Source organism: Lineus longissimus, chromosome 6, assembly GCF_910592395.1.
Source record: "Lineus longissimus chromosome 6, tnLinLong1.2, whole genome shotgun sequence".
In the NCBI taxonomy this organism is placed as follows: Eukaryota; Metazoa; Nemertea; class Pilidiophora; order Heteronemertea; family Lineidae; genus Lineus; species Lineus longissimus.
In genome coordinates this window covers 1630560-1648506 of record NC_088313.1, presented here as the reverse complement: position 1 = coordinate 1648506, position 17947 = coordinate 1630560, and the positions used below count along the sequence as shown (strand labels likewise).

At 42.1% G+C, this 17947-nt stretch overlaps 1 protein-coding gene across 1 annotated transcript in view; it reads right to left on the bottom strand.

The window, feature by feature from the left end:
- The window catches only part of LOC135489058 (probable G-protein coupled receptor No18), a 167538-nt gene extending 151676 nt beyond the window's left edge, over positions 1 to 15862 (bottom strand). Inside the window, exon 1 of the mRNA XM_064774160.1 lies at positions 15697 to 15862. The gene's annotated coding sequence lies outside the window, so the exon portion shown is untranslated. The remainder of the gene's footprint in view (positions 1 to 15696) is intronic.
- Positions 15863 to 17947: the final 2085 nt, after the last annotated feature.

Genomic DNA, 17947 nt, shown 5'->3' with positions numbered 1-17947 from the left:
TCATTATCATTATTATCATACCCCGCACCCAAACTTTTCAAACTCCAGCACATACTGATTCCGGGCGTTCGAGTACATGAATTATGAGGTAGATGTATTGTTTCAAACATCGCAAATCTGCCTAAAACGGCAAGTTTTCTCAGGTACGGGTACGGCAGTGGCGTGCGTCTTTTTCATTGAAACGACCTCGCACGGCCGGCACCGACATATATCGTCGTTGATGATAGAGAGAGCGGTAGCCGGTACATATTGAGCACGGTTCACTAGCAGTTCAATGTGCTCATGACGTGACGAGAGCAAATCTCACGGGTGGGGCGGAAATTCGCCATATTGCTGACATCATCGGCGCCAACAACTATTTCTTTTGACCCTGCCGGAGTCTTTCAAAACAATGAATGATTGTGTCTGACCCTGCTGACCTCGATTTTGAAAAACTTTTTAAAAAGGTCATTCAAATGTTAAATCAACTGCAAAGATAATCTTTTATATCACTGAGGTATATACATACGATATGTTGAGAAAAATCTGTACAACTATGGAAATATACGATTACTTGGAACTATTTCGGCTAATCACTTTGCCACCTGCGCGACCTTGTCACTATTGTGGCGCGCTCGTTTGCATACCGCATATAAGAGGCGAATAAAATCTCCATTTCAACATGAACGCCTTGACGGTTCAGCACTGAAGGTGTTTGACTGTGGATCGGCTGGTCACGGGTTCGACCCCCGGTGAATCTGCCGAATTTTTTTTTCTTTTTTTCTTCTTCGTTGTCTTGTTATCTAATCATCCATGTACAGAAACATTTTCATTATCATCATTATCACACCCCGCACCCAAACTTTTCAAACTCCAGCACATACTGATTCCGGGCGTTCGAGTACATGAATTATGAGGTAGATGTATTGTTTCAAACATCGCAAATCTGCCTAAAACGGCAAGTTTTCTCAGGTACGGGTACGGCAGTGGCGTGCGTCTTTTTCATTGAAACGACCTCGCACGACATATATCGTCGTTGATGATAGAGAGAGCGGTAGCCGGTACATATTGAGCACGGTTCACTAGCAGTTCAATGTGCTCATGACGTGACGAGAGCAAATCTCACGGGTGGGGCGGAAATTCGCCATGTTGCTGACATCATCGGGGCCAACAACTATTTCTTTTGACCCTGCCGGAGTCTTTCAAAACAATAAATGATTGTGTCTGACCCTGCTGACCTCGATTTTGAAAAACTTTTTAAAAAAGGTCATTTAAACGTTAAATGAACTGCAAAGATAATCTTTTATATCACCGAGGTATATACATACGATATGTTGAGAAAAATCTGTACAACTATGGAAATATACGATTACTTGGAACTATTTCGGCTAATCACTTTGCCACCTGCGCGACCTTGTCACTATTATGGCGCGCTCGTTTGCTTGTCATCAGGGTGATGATATTGAATCTGCATGTCAATGGACTGTGCCCGTCACGGCAGTATCTTCACGCACCAGGTGTCTGCTCTACGAATCGTGGAGTAGCGGATTCAAAATGGCCGCGTGTGTTGGCAGTCACGAAACGATGTAGTTACGCGACTGCGCAATCTCCAAGCCTCGCTATTGGTAACGGTTGCTTAGTGATACTAGCACAGTTTACTGACTCTGCTCCTGACTGGCTAGCTATCATGACGCAAGCCAAAATAATCACAATTGTGTTGGATAGGTACTGGCGTACATTTTGCCTCTTCCGATTGGTGTCTTCCGATTTAATGAGCAAAAAAGGCGGAGTCCTATGATTGGGAGATTGGAGTCTATGTCCACTTGTCAGAGTAATTTGGAACTCCGCGCCGACATCCTGGCCTCTCGAACATATCAAGAAGAAGTTATGAGCTGAGGCTGGACTGAGGACCAAAGTTCTCGAATCAACATACGCGACGTTAAAGGTTACATGTAAATAGGCGTACGAAGTCTTTTCTAAATGACGTGCTGACCAGTAAATACAAGAAGAAATTCAGACAGGGATTTAGAGTTATGAAGAAATGGAAAATTAAAGCGCTTAGAGCCCGTATTGTTGGATAGGCGGCTGCAGTGTCTGGTATTAAATATAACCAAAGAATTTCAGAAAGTGGATAACAACCGAGGCAAAAGATAAACGTGAATGCTACTACCATCATCATCACCGTTAGATGGCGTTCATGGCCTTCATTTTTCGGTTTGCAACCCTCTTCCCCCATAGTTTTCAATTCTTCACCATGTCTTTTGAATTTCACCAAAATGGATACATTAAGAATGAGAACTATGATCGGGGGTACGTAGTTGACAGTGACGTAATAAAATATCGAAAAGAAATCCTCCAACCATCGTGGGAACTCGGGAGGGTTAACGCAAACTTCGTAAAATCCCGGTTCTGTTGGTTCCTGGTAATATTTCCATAGCTTCACGGAGTTGAATGCAAGATGAAAACAAATGTTGAACACATAGCAAAGTCTGGCTTTCTTGACTGTGCACCACGCAGCGGCTTTAAACGGAAAGCACACTGCCACAAACCGCTCAATGGAGATGATGACAACATTCCAAACAGATACTCCTATGAACACGAATATGCTGTAGTTAAGTTCTTTACATAGAAAGTCATCCAAGACATTGGGCAAATTGTTCAGTAGTAACCTTTGGCCAAAAGCAAGGGTTAAAGCGCCAATATCACCTAAGGCCAAAGCTCTGAAATGGTAAGACATCACGACAGTTCGGTGCCTTCTCAGTCGTCTCGTCATTATGATAAGAATTATCATATTTCCTATAAAACCCAGCGATAACACAGCACAAGGTATGTAGAAATCGATGATTTTCAAAATTTTGAGTAGGAATGCTTCACCACGGATATAATTGCCTGCTGGTGAACTGACCTCAAGAGACATTCTATCGCCATTCAAACCTGCCATGTCAGAAAAAGATAACCGGGCGGGCCGGAAATTAGCACAAACATCACATTCGTGTTAAAGTATGGGTTTGTGTCACACGCGACTTGACTATATGTCAGGTGGCTGTTTCTGTTTATACCCGGCGTATCTGTACATGTATAGTCGTCGACGAAACATCAGCCTGACAAAGTTCCCAGCGTCATTTCGTAATTATAGACCTACTGAAAGAGCAAGGCTGGTGCATCACTTAATATAAGTACCAAGAATAGATTCCAAGTATAGATTGATCTATATTTGATGTTAATTACATGTATATTGTCATTGAGTTTCTCTCTATATTTTTAAACACAATAAGACGAAAGTCAGTGTGTTTTGGAGGAAAATGTCAAATTTTAGATTTGGCAAGTGAAAAGGTACTGCACAGAGGCCTGTTGTATTTATCATTTATTTTTGGAAGTGACTACTTGGCAAGCCCGGTGTAACATCTGTGGTTGTTCCCCATGTTTCAGTGTTTCCAAACAATAGGCAGCTAGAGAGACCATGACTTTTCAATAGGGGGGATACACAGAAAAACTCGTCAATCTATTTTTGAGCGTTCCCAAACAATGAGGGGAAACACTCAAAAACGTTACACCGGCTTACCAAACAGCGACTTTTTCTTGTCCTGAATGGAGAGCCGAACTCATTAATATTAAAGTAAAGTCTCCAGCTCGCCAAACAGGGTAGATTTTTTACCTGTTTGGCAAGCCCGGCTGGCCGAACAGGGTGGCTTTTTAGTGCTGTTTGGCAAGCGGCTTTCCAAACAGGACAAAAAAAGATGCCTGTTCGGCGAGCGGCTTGCCAAATAGACCCGGCCTTTATTGTAATTACTTTCCAAGTACATGTATTATCTCTATCCTTCATGACTGATTAGACAAGGACCTCGTTTGCCCCTTCTGATGTATATTGACAAGAACTTATCATACGGCTTTTATATTTAGATAAGGCAGCCCTTTGACCCCTGGGGAAAAAGTTTCCGTGTTGCCAGTGTTCAGGTGCACCCTTCAAGGAACTCCTTTTCTGCTTTCATACGTCAAACCCTCGTGGACAAACATGGGTGAGCATATGGACAAGACGGTCATTTCTCTCTGGAGTGCGGCCCGATAAATCGACTGTAAAGAGCTTGTCAACGACAGGCGCTGCCTCATCAGTCTCGCAATGAGCGAAACAAAATGCACTACGATTTCCCTAAGGAATTCCTATATGGTTTAGACAGGTTCTTGACGGAACTATTCAAATACCTCACAATGCATGTCAAATTTGATAACGGGAATCAGTGAAGGGTCCGTAATTATAGAATTATTCAATTGAATTTTCTTTGTAGAATTCGGATAAGAATACATGTAATTTCACTCGCTAATACGGTGAAATTGATTAAGAAGTCTGGGCTTGGTGAATTAAAATATACGCTGTACTGAGGGTGTGAATGGGGTTAGATTCGAATACAATCGGTAATATAAGTTGCCAGCCGCATTCACCTTTGCTTGTCATGGCCGCTATTTTTTATTTTTGCGATGGTTCGACCGACATGAAGCCCGTAGCACACTAGCCGCCAACTTCGGCGTTCACAGGCGTTTTTTGCCGCAAGAGTCCTGAACGCCTGAAAAATCCCTAGTCTCAGTGCTACGAACGGCGTCGGCGAACGCGACTTGCCGCCACTTGCCGCAACTAAACGCCAATATCTATCATGTTTGATTTTTGACGCGTGTCGCCGCGTTTGAACGCAAGAAGAAGCCAGGTGTGCTACGGATTGCCGCCTAAATTGGCGTCGGCGGCGAGGCTATGGCCAATCAGTATGCGTCTTGATGTCACATAATTTCAAAATGGCAGCCTAAAGTTGCGGAAAAGACGCTACTGGACGCCGATTCTGGGCAGGTGCTCTGACCGGGATCCACTGGCCGCCAACTTCGGCGTCGAGAGGCGTCAGCCGAACGTTTCTTGTCGCCAAACTTATCGGCTAGTGTGCTGCGGGCTCAAGCGATCGGTATCATCTGGTTATACATCATCCCCAAGTGCTACAATAGATACCCAAACAGTAGAACCCCATGGTTTCTTGTCACTCACTGTTATCGAAGCCAAGCAGAATCCAAGAGGTTACAACAACACAGAGATGGTCAGAAGATCCCACTACGATGCCCTCCCTATGTGAGACTTCGATGGATTTATGTAGCTGCTACTTTACTGTGCTGCAATGACAAACGTTTTAAAACTATCAACCCGTTTTACTGGGATTACCTTTTTTATGATACACCCTGTACAGCACAAGGCCGTCTCGCCTTGCCAGATTATCCGAGTGAATTGGACAGGGAAATAAAGCTAATTTCTAAGAGTTATAAAGCCCATCTGTAGCGGTATCTAATTGTTTCCCGTCTACGGTCGGCAAGCCGAGAGCCAGAAATCCTCTCTGCAATAACGGAAACCTCATCTTGGTTTTTGTGGGATTGTGGGATTTGCAACGAGATGGGATTCTGTTGGCAATGTGAACCTCAGCGTCTTATCTCCCACGAGAATCCAATCCCAAGCAGAACTTACCGGATGCTTCGGATACGTCCAAGGAGACTATCACACAAATCAAATGACAACTTAGTGGCAGTCCTTTCGTAAAGAAACCATATTCAGTCAATAATATGGGAGAGTGCTGGACGGGCATAATCATCATAGGCAAGTGGATTACAGAGAAGTACCGTTTTTGAAGTGTACAATTTGAAACGACCTCCCTCCGTCTATATTGTTTACAGTCAAGTTTTTACACCCCAAACCCCCAATCAATGAAAAAGCCCTCTGGCACAATGGTGAGAAAAGGCAGCTGTAAGAAGAACATCAAGTTTTATAATTGAAATTTACACCACAACGATGTTGTGACGAGAGGCAACAAGCGGGGAAAAAAGTCGAAGATGTTTTCGGCGAGGACAGGGCGAAAAAATTCGCGAACAAGACGAAGGAATCAACTGTGTACCGCATTGCATGGAGCAAAATCGACGTGTTATCTTCGACCAATTTGCAATAGCCTAACCCAGATGCCACCTCAGATCAATTCATAAGATTCTGGGTGTCTTTCATGGTTGATGGTTGCTCCCGTGTTTGCCGACGACCAATATTTGAATACGAGATCAAAAGAGAGTCCATATCATCCATGTGTTTACTCAATAGACCAGTACTCCTCCCCTCTGGCACCAAAGTATAGCGGCACAAAATAGCTCAGCTATGCTTACTAACAAAAAAAGCTTTGGTGGTCGAAATGATTTTTTTCTAATTCTCATAGGCAAGACTTGGTATGACAAACATATTCTTATAGTGAAAGAAAAAATGGTCCAGAAATTTCTCAACCAGTCTATATCCTTAGACAGCTAGTAACCTTTTCACTAATCTGAATGACGTCAGAGCTCTTTTGTTACCTGTACCATTACGGCTTTGATTTTGATCTTAGTTGTGTAGTATGAGCAAGTTTTTACCTTGTTCATAAGCTTCAATCACGAAAAGTATGTTACAATATATATGTCAGTCAAGCTCATTGTTACGTCGTAGGTTTGAATCGATTCTTGCATTATTTGAACGACTCTGATAAGACGTGAAGAAAACACAAGACTCCGTCTGATATACAGTCAGACACGCGAATACAAAAACACAGTTTCCCCAGGGTCTAGGAGGTAATTCACCGGCCTTTGTCGGAGCCGCTGAAACGTCATCTTAACGTAAGAAAGTGACACGCAAATCACAAGAGAATGACATATGTGTTCTGCGTAAGAATCTAAGGACCTGCTGCGAACGCTATCGAGTATTTACGTCTCATATTGACGCCTGACTTTCCCATCCTTTCATACGATATGAGTGAACAATGGCCACATCAATCGAACAAAATGACCTGATAAATGTTCCGTTGAAGGATAAAGAAACACGTCTCAGCTCGAAGTTGCAATCACAAAAAGCGAACTGAACATCACGTCGTGCTATTGGCTTCTCGCTTTTTCATAGAATAAATACCACTGACGGCAATCAATACGTGGAATAAGTATCAGCAAGTCACCTTTTATTTCAAGCAGTGCACCTTTCTTAGAAAGATCGTGACTTTTTTGATGAGCACTTCTAAGAGTGTTGGAATATCGCGCTCAACGTGAGTTGCGGACGACATACAGGGCACTCCATACGTACGCATGACAGCTCACTTAACATTGGCTAAGTACATGTAATATCAATGTACTGTAGATGAAAGCCCCGTTTTACGCGGCCAGGGTTAAAAGCTGACAGAAGTGGTTACATATACCGTTTCTTCCTACCTAGGAGGAGGTGGCTTTTACGCCGTCCTCCGCTGGCAGAAACCCTGTAAACAGCTCCTCTAACGAGCTTACCATTCAATAATTCTACCCGAGTCTCATTGAAAAACCCTGATCATACTTACTCAAACTGTACGTCCCATATTTTGGATGTCTGCCGTACTTGACCAGCAAAGTCGCCCCTGAATAGACCGTTCAATATGAGATAGCTGGACGTATTCGAGAGCCAATAAAGTGCATATCTGATCGGCAGGGTTGGAAGATATTGAATAGACGAGTGATCACTGCTTATCAGTGTGTCTTTCCAATATTGAACAGTGCCTCATACTCCGGGCGTGTGAAGGACATTTAGCTATTATTTTCAAATTAATCGAAACAATAGTGAGAGGGGGGGGGGAGCTATATTGTAAGACCAGTGATAGAAACTGATGTAACCACACAACCACTTTTAAGGCCCCGTCCATCCATACACTGTGTTAACAGATTCAATTTGTTAACTTGGTGGTCAGTTAAAAAATATTTTTACAAATTTGCATTAACCACGCAAATTGGCAAATAAGTCAGCAAAAAACCCAAGTCTTTCGTTCAAAATAATGATCCATTGGGCCCCATATTCTTTAAAATCCCCAAAACTGATCTGATCACGACATCTTAAAAGAACTGTCACAACCATCAAAACAAAATAGAGAATCACAAGAAATCTTGACGTTTTTGCATGCTTCCATCACCTTCCAATATACCCACGCTAGCTTTTGACACAAAAAAAGGCACAGCGGTCATGGAAATCTGCCGCAAAGAATCGTAAGTGGACTTTATCATGTGTCAGGGACGGCACAGTCCCTTCAGGCCAGTACCGTCGTGCACTCATGAGCAATATAGTCGAAGCATATTGTTACTTTTGCAGACACTATGTTTTTGTGATGAGAATCGATCAAATCTCGCTGCGCCTGTCGCTCAGTCATGGCCAGTTTGGCGATGCCGTTTGATTAGTTTATGTTAGACAGCGGTCCGAAGAAAATAATGGTAGCAATAATCTTCAGATGAAGAAGGACAACGAAAGGTGCATCAGATTAGCAGTGGCATATGGGCCAGGACGACGTCATATCAAGTTGGAAGAAGCTATATACAGGTTTCAGTTACCGGCAGATCACTAAAAAAGCCTTTGTTCCCTGCGGATACATGCTTTACAACTAAATACAGGAGAAAGAAAGCCAAACTCAAAGAAACAATAAGCAATTCATACGTAAAGAGGCTTGACATCAATGTGATTTCGTCAGAACTGGCCCTAATTTGCTATTTCCTCTGCTGGTGTATCGTAAGGTGTTTGTGCGACCATTTTGGGATGCTCCGAGACCTTTGCCGTTTTGTCACAAAATCCGGCCGTTGCATCTAATTCACGCTTTATGAATCAACAATGGGCAATTAGTTGGCATTGGCATTCAGCGACGACACCCAGTATGCCCAAAGGTTAATTAATCCACCACCAGGAAACGCCTGACAAGAAAAGAGCACACGCGTGAATAAATTGGCCATGTTTAAAAAACAAGCGCTGCTTCTATCCGGAAGTCTTGTTCCGTTGTACAGAAGTAAGAAAAAAATATCGCACGGGGAAAAGTTGATGATCAGATATGAAAAAATGCAACAAATTGTATCCGGGTGAAGTTGTAGGTTTATCGATAATGTCCAATATTTGTCAATTCACGACATGTAAATAAACGTGTCCGTTGTTGTGATGGTTAAAAACTTATCTAATCATCATCGGGGACAGGTTACATCCATTTCTAAATTCAAGCTTTATTCCTCCTAGTACGAATGATGAAAAACAAATCCCATTCTGATATAAACATTTTTTTGCCTTCGGCAGAAAATGAATTCGTGTTTCACAAAGTAAATTTTCGTAACTCATTTAGACATGCCAGATATTAAAAGAACACCATTGTAACTTAAAGGCTTTTGGAGATGTGACGCACACTGGAGGAGTTTGTGTACATGTGACGCACACTGGAGGAGTTTGTGTACATGTGACGCACACTGGAGGAGTTTGTGAACGCAGATTGCCGTTCATGACCGTATTTCCTAGATCATGGCTCCAAGGCAAGGCAGTTTCGGGCAAAGGAATAATAAAATGTACAGGTTGCTGGACGAGTGCGATTATGTCATTGGTAAGATATCTTTGCCTTATACGGCACGTCCACTATGAATAGAACATTCTTCAAGGCAAACTATCAGATTTAACAAAGGAAGCTTGCCTTTTATTTGTCTAACGTTCTGGTTTAGATAGGTAAGTGGCTTTTGTTATATCAAAGATGAATAACTTTTTTATTCTTGTTGCATCATGTTCTCTTCCGAGGTAAAAACTGAAACTTACAAAATGATAATAGCACTCTTTCTCCACAAAGGATTCCTTTTTTACCTAACCTTCCTTTTTCTATTTTTAAATTCTCCTGCGGATTGCAGTAAGGTTGTATCATTTAGGGGGTATTTTTTAATCCCTGAAAATTACAAATGCGGAGAGTGCGGAATTCTCATACTATGAAGTTGCTTCTGAATGTGACAACTGAAAATCGCTAAATTTTCGCTCCTACCGGTATCGATAATGCGGTTCACGAATATTTCTGAAAAATAACATTTTCACGATTTCATTTGGCGAATTACGACTTTACACAGACTAGAACGTGTGGAATCGTTCGCACTGCAGATGGTATGCAGTCTGATAACCTACTGCAGAGAATCACAAAGACCAAACTTCATTTCATCTCTGTACATTATAATGGAAATCTCAGCCCCGCGGCAGCGTATCCTGGCCAGGTAATATCGTGAATGGAATGTGATATTATTCTTAGACCACTGCATTGCCGGGAGGCCAAATGCGTGATTTTCGTCCCTTGCAAACATCATCAAACTGCTAAGCAGTTTTTACTAGATTATAGGATATATCGATACGACCTTGGACATAATCACCAGTGTGCTGCTCACGTTTCTTATGTTACAAGCTTGGACGACATAAAGCCGCCCAAAATTCAAAAGGATGTGACTTCTCGCACGTATAGCAAAACAGAACCAATGAAATTACAGTAATGGAAATGTCATGTTTTGACGTAAATATAGTCAATTCGGTGTTCGTATGGCATCTATCTATCTATCTATGTATCACATTTATATAGCGCCCTTATCAGTCCTATATTGGGCCGTTCAAAGGCGCTTAACAAAAAAAAAAAAAAAAGAAAAAAAAATCGATGGAACGAACCCTTAGCGAACAGTTCAACAGTGTTGGTTTACCTGACCTTAGATTATATCCTTGAAATATCCTGTTTAAACTTCGTAGCAGGAGATGCTGTTTTCATGCTTGGTTTCTACTTTGTAGCATCTATCTATCTATCTGTATCACATTTATATAGCGCCCTTATCAGTCCTATATTGGGCCGTTCAAAGGCGCTTAACAAAAAAAAAAAAAAAAAAAACAACAACAAAAAAATCTATCGATGGAACGAGCCTTTAGCGAGCAGTTCAACAGATCGTGTTGGTTTACTTGACTTTAGATAATTATATCATTGAAATATCCTGTTTAAACTTCATAGCAGGAGATGATGTTTTCATCCTTAGTTTCTACTTTGTAAGGTTGGACTGAGATATCACGGCGGATTTCTTGTCGGAGCCAGGTTAGAGAAACCCTCGAGGATACGTCAATATTTCTATAGTCGGGCTTCTCACTTAAACAAGTTAAGAACAATAAATTTGTGAACACCTGATACCCATGTTGCCTCAAGTGCCATCATAGATTTTTCAAAGTGCATGTGTTTTCTCCAGAGATTTCTTGGCAGATATCGTGTCTGGTTAAGGTTGATGTTTGTCCCTAAGAGATTTTGTGTTTTTTAATTCAACGACATCCCCAATGTCGGCTGCAGACACTAAAGAAAGGTATGATAAGTTCTGCAGACTTTGTAATATTGGTCTCAACCTAGGGATGTCAAGGGTCAGACTGTCTGAACCCCACTTTAATAAAGCCACAGACTTTGGAAAGACTGTGATAAGACGGGCGCAGTTCCTTAGAGCCTGTTAAGGAGAATTTGCAATCTCAGAGGCCGAGTTAGTCAAAATGAAGTCAGACCAGACTAGGTACCTAAAGTTACAAAAAGATCGATAATTTAGCCCATAGCTTTTAAGATCAAGTTTCACGAATTCGCAAATAGGGTCTCTCCTATACATGCCATACCAGTCGCTACAAAGATGGAAAATGGGGTGAATTTCGGGTGAGGCTGGAACTAAAAATTCGAGTTGTTCATTGTAGCGACTGGTATGGTATGTTAGTCCAGGATGCCCCCTGTCACCTCACACCAACCACCGTCCCCCTTGCATCTCGTTTTTTCCCACCATTGTCATTTTAAAACGAACAAAGATGGAAAATTGGGTGGATTTCGGTTGAGGCTGGAAACGTCATCATGTGACGTCAGTGAAGAACCTCAATACATGAACATCCCACCGGATTACCTGTGGTGAGATGGCTAACCTTTCTGTGTCGACTAATTAACGCCGGTCGAGCGGCGCCAGTCCCACTACAATAATGGCTATTTCAACTCTAATAGACACTCACACGAAACATCACGCCATTCCACAACGCTTGCGTAGACCAACCCGTCTTCTGGTAACTTAAGATAGTGGCCATATCTCGTATTCTTCAATGTTAGGTCTATAAGTCGGAAAGCCAGTCGTGACGCATTTCTAGAATCTGGATATGAAGACACTCCCCTTTATGATTGTCTCTTGATGAGGAATGAGCTTGCTATATGAAGGGAATGCTTCTTAGAGACACAGCTTTGTCTGCTGTTGACCGACGGATTGAGAATTCATCTGCTTAAAATCTATATGCACAGCAGCGTAATATAACAAAGCCGAAACGTGTCACGGGTTTGCTATTTTATGCCTCACTTCAGGCAAACCGAACTAACAAAAGCTTTTGCTTTGCGATGTCGCATGCGCTTTGCGATTCAAGCAAAATTACATTCAGTGGAAAGAGCTACAGCAATCATTTATTGAAATACTCTGGCTCTAGTTAGACTGCCGCATGTGAACTCGCAATCATATTTAGTGCAAACGTACGCTAATCACACCATCGAGACCTAAGCTCCTCTGATGCACCCAACTTTCGCTTTCACCATCGAGACCTAAGCTCATCTGATGCACCCAACTTTCGCTGACTGTCTCTCATAAGATATTATTATAGTACAATGCCCTCAGGGTCTATTTGCTTGACGAGTTCATTGCACCTGGTGGTAACTATAATTGTTATTGGAGAACTCCCCAGACAGACGAATCAGAAAATACAATGGCATTCGCTTTAGTTCGTCAGAAAGAGGATAAAGGTTTGGCTCGGCCACAGCACGCTAACACTGTCAGTAAATGTAATCATCACAACAATATTTCCAACGGGGGACAATGCAGGGAAGAACCAGCAGCCGGAATACACCGGGTGACACCGGATGGACATTGAGTGTCCCCGGTTAATATCCAGCTTGACCAAAGACTGTCAATTACCAGCTGTCTTTCACATTACTTCGCCCGATTCCTCAATTAGATTCGGAACCAAAGAAGGTTTATAATATTCTATAAAACAATTGCTCGGCGCACCAATAGGCGTTTTCAAAGACCACCCTGCAGTGGGTTTCTCTTTTTCTGATTGGAACAGGACACCTGTAACAATGACAACAAGAGTACAATATGAATACTTACCCATCTCATTGGAAACCCTGCATGGTGTAAAATAACTCCGCTAGAAGTTAAAGAAAAGCATGAAGCGTGACAAGATAACAACCATACGTTTCATTTGAGTGCTCCTGTCTCATTCGAAAGCTCACACTGAAGGAGCGTGATATTGATCAAGTGTGACAAAATACGTAGATGTGCTCACGAAGGTACTGACACAGTCTGTCACCACTCGACTAACTACTGACCTCCCCGTGAAGAGCGACTACTCAGGCACGAACACCGTCAGATAGTGCTGGGATTAACTTTGATTATGTGCCAATCAATTCCAGGTATATCTTCAGGATATCGAAAGCTTTGGACTGCATTTGACAGACATTGTACGAGTTGTTGCAGTGAAGAAGCGGGTTTGGGGTTCTGATCAAATTCGACCTCGTATTTGACCTTTAGAAGCAAGCTGGTCCAGAACATAAACTTCGACCATTCCATACAATTTTCCAAGAGCCCCTCCCCAAAGATTGACCAACCATCGCAATGTGAATAACTCTAACATGTAGTTAGTTCACACTCCGCTGGAAAGGAACAAAACTTGGTAAAATAATGAAAATTCCACCAGAATCTCCAATAATTCACCGGTTGATGACCTCCTCGAGGGGCGACTGCCCAGACACCGGTAAGTCGTGTTATTCCAGAGATTAACCGACGCTGATTATATGTCAATCATGCAAGGTTGATATCAGCTACATGTTCGTGTCGAATAAAGAGACATTGACGTGAGTTTTTGAAAGGAAGTGGAGAGATCTGACATTTTATCGACAAGTCTGTGGCTCAGTTATAGGTTCAGCAAACCGGTCAGAAGAGAACGTGCCGAAAGTGGACCCTCTATTCGTCCATTTTACCTTCATGTCAGTCAGGAAAGAGAGGCTTCACCGTAATAGTGCTGCTATTCTTCGGCGAGATCTGGTGGTACGTGGCGATATACTTGGTATACGTGTCATATTCTTAGTATTTTTGATATTACTCACTAGAACTTGTTATTGTAGAGAGCAAGAAGCAGGAATCATGATTCCTTTCAAATAGCCTACGTGTAGATGAACGTAGACTCAATATAGTTCTCACATTAATTCCGTACCCAACTCGTTTTCTGGGAGTAAGAAGTGGCGGGGTCGGATGGAAATGGTTTGGGCCCAATGTCCAGCAGTTTTTCTCTCCTGCCCTTGGTGTACATAACTGTGTGGAAACAGAGGTATATCTCGCTGAACTATATACATCGATTGTTGGTTTATACGTCCAAAAGACAATGTTAAAGATGTTATCATTCAATATACAAAATAAGGCCGGGTCTATTTGGCAAGCCGCTCGCCGAACAGGCATCTTTTTTTGTCCTGTTTGGAGAGCCGCTTGCCAAACAGCACTAAAAAGCCATTCTTTTCGGCCAGCCGGGCTTGCCAAACAGGTAAAAAATCTACCCTGTTTGGCGAGCTGGAGACTTTACTTTAATATTAATGAGTTCGACTCTCCATTCAGGACAAGAAAAAGTCGCTGTTTGGTAAGCCGGGCTTGCCAAGTAGTCACTTCCAAAAAATAAAACGGCGGGTCTCACACTGGATGAAGGTCGCACGCATCAGTGAACTAGAACGACTTTTCGCTTTACATTGCTCTATCGCGCTTTAATACAGCTCGGATCACATCAATCTTCGCAAACCAACTAAATTCTTTTTTATGCTTCCGAATCAGTCCTCATAAAGCTAAGCGTTCATGAGATCGGGAAACTTAAGACGTATGCTGTTGAAATTTACAAATATCGATCGAGTGAATGGTTTGACAAGCTGTCTCAGCAACGCGAAGAGTTCAATACCCACGCAACCAGATTCGTGATTTTTTTTCTCAGTTAATCAAGAAAGCGGATGAATTTGGCATTGGGTTTTCTCTCAGTGCATTGTGACGTGATTACGAAGGAGTGGATTGACTGATCGCATCGTAGCGGAAGATAGCATTGTGATAGCAGAGTCTTTTAAATAAATAACATAATATCATTCATTTTCCGTATCTTTAAAGTGAGATTTGTAAGATTTGCCATGGTCACGTATACGGACATTACATGGATATACCATACACAAAAAGTCGTGAACGCATGGTCATTTTCGCTTTTCCGTAAACGACAGTCGGGGAAACTACCCCGGTAGAGTAAGAAAGTTTTTGAGCTTTTGAAAAACCGTAAAGGGTGATGGAAATAACGATATCACGGCCAATGTATCACGGCTAGCCACGATAACAAAGTACACGGCAGTACATCTACCCCGGCTTTATCATTAACTGATAACAACTGGGCTACCACACGTAGTAGTATAATTCTATGGAAGTGACTACTTGGCAAGCCCGGCTTACCAAACAACGACTTTTTCTTGTCCTGAATGGAGAGCCGAACTCATTAATATTAAAGTAAAGTCTCCAGCTCGCCAAAGAGGGTAGATTTTTTACCTGTTTGGCAAGCCCGGCTGGCCGAACAGGGTGGCTTTTTAGTGCTGTTTGGCAAGCGGCTCTCCAAACAGGACAAAAAAAGATGCCTGTTCGGCGAGCGGCTTGCCAAATAGACCCGGCCTAATTCTATATTTCATTCATACAGTGCACAACCAATCAAGTAGCTCTGATTTAAACAACAAATTGTTCTCCTTCTTGTGTTGTTCAGGTTTTTACTCTTTCAGGCAGCTGTCCAATTGAAGAGATCATGCAAAACGCAAACGCGAAAACTGATGTTTATGGTAAATAGTGGAAAAACTGTCTTACCTGATCAGATGAATATCAACCGCCGGTTCCCAAGACCATTAATTCCAAGAATATAGTGCCTCGACAGTCGGCAAGTACTGTTAATGCAGCAGATCTTAGTTCCAACTAGACTGACATATATTAAGACAGTTCGAAGAAGGATGAATTAACCATGTCCAAAATTCGAACGAACTGGCCCTATTGACAAGGATGTCCACTTATATGCCGTCACTATTTCTTACAACGACAAAGAAAGGTAAATATATCGATAGGTAAAAACGCAATCGAGAAATTATACCACAAAATATGGTCGCGTTGATTGCTTTAGCGTTAAAAAGAGCAAATGACGTAATTGAACTCGAGAAAACTGTTTAGTTGTTCCTTCGACGAGATTGCAAAGTAACAAAGTTGATTAAATATATATACGATCCGACGTGAACTTGATTTAAAGTTGACGAAATCTGAAGAGAAGATGATCGAGTCACATCGCCCGTTTTCAAGGCTTGGGTATCTATCAATGCGCGACACCGGCAGAGACCGACACGTCACGACTAATCGTGCGATATGATGATCCCACTATACAGCTTCTGGAGAAGGCGCAGCCGGCACTGGGCATGTTGAGAGTCATCGACGAGAGAAGCGCAGGAGGTTAAAGCAGTTTCAAGGCAATATCGGGAAAACTGTGTTTTTATCTCTTCATGGCAAAGTTTAATGCTCAGACAGAAACTTCGAGTTCTCTTTATGAATTGTTGTCTTATGACCGGATTTCCACGTAGTATCGTGTTCCTACAGAGTATAAAAACGTCCTCGAAGCATCTGAAGCTCGGAGTGATCGAGGAAGTATTTGACCCCGGTCTAAAAGGAATGGACGTCCAAAGAATGCAGGACCCCATACAATAGTTGAATATTGTCAACGAATGTGGTTAATGGTTTGGTTAGGTTCAGCTACATAATCTTCAACAAAGGAACTCGGCGACTCTTTTCACTTTAACAAAAGGACCGGACTTGGATTCCGTGGGGACTTGCATTTCGTTTGCACAGGCGTCAATCATCCAACGTCGGGCAACACAATCAATAACCTATTTGGCTCAAGTGTACAACATTTTCACCTATTGATCACCGCCTCCTCGTATCTAATCGATTTCATTTCGTGAAATGAATATTAACCTAATTGTGTTTGTTTATTCGTTGGTTGAAATTGATGAATCTCTGTGACCTAGCCTACATACATGTAGATTACATTTAGTTAATCAACAAGAGGCTATTACGCCTCATATTTGAATAAATCACTTGGATATCGGGTTGTTTACATGGGTGGGCGCCATCAGAGGGCACGTTACTCTTAAGAGATTGCCAAATTTGTAAACGTAAATGTTCCTGATTACAGTTCTTGGGTAGATTACACCACTCGTTCCAAGGCCAACAAGCTGTCCAGCCTCAGATAACTCTAAATTCAAGCGAAATCATCGACACTTCATCGAGTTTGGTTCATCAGTGTTAGCAAATGAGCAACCCGAACTTCCGTTGTCGACCGGCCTTGAACAGGTTGACGAATTATCAGAATTGACAAGCTCCACGCACCGAGCAATGCATCAGTATCAGAAATCATTCTTAGTGTCAAACCAGCTCATTATCACCAAGAAACATAACCCAAGTCTTACAACCGGGATACTCAAACTTATAATTGATTTCTTCGTGCTATCATCGGACGAGATATTTCAACCGAGAACCTTTATCTCAGGATACAGCGTGGTTGAATGTTAAAGGAAACCGATAAAGAAACACTTTAAGATATCTTGGCGGGATGGGCTTTTATCTGATACATCTTATGCCACTAATGAGGCACTTGGTCGAATTACGTAACACGTTTACTTTTTATGAAATCACTTAATGCAGTTACTAATAACTTAAGTGACAAATTTCAAGTAGGGATTCCTTTAAATCGTGCAGATTTCACCACTCCCACTCCCTAGAATTCAGGCTCCATATTAGAACCGTAGTATCAGCCAAATTAATGGTTGTTAGAAATAAACCTATTGTCCACAAGATGAATTACCTTTCATCCCAGAAAGCCGAGTGTAAACTCACATAATCTCTCAGTAACTCGTTGCAAAAATTTACGTTAATTATTTAGTCATGACCAAGTTCTCCGTCCGACATTCCGCACCTTCATCACTGAAGACATCCAACATGTTTCCTTCTCTGCCGAAGAATCTTTTTGCCTGAAAAAAAGACGGGCTAAAACTGATTCTGGTAGCTTCTTTTCCATGCA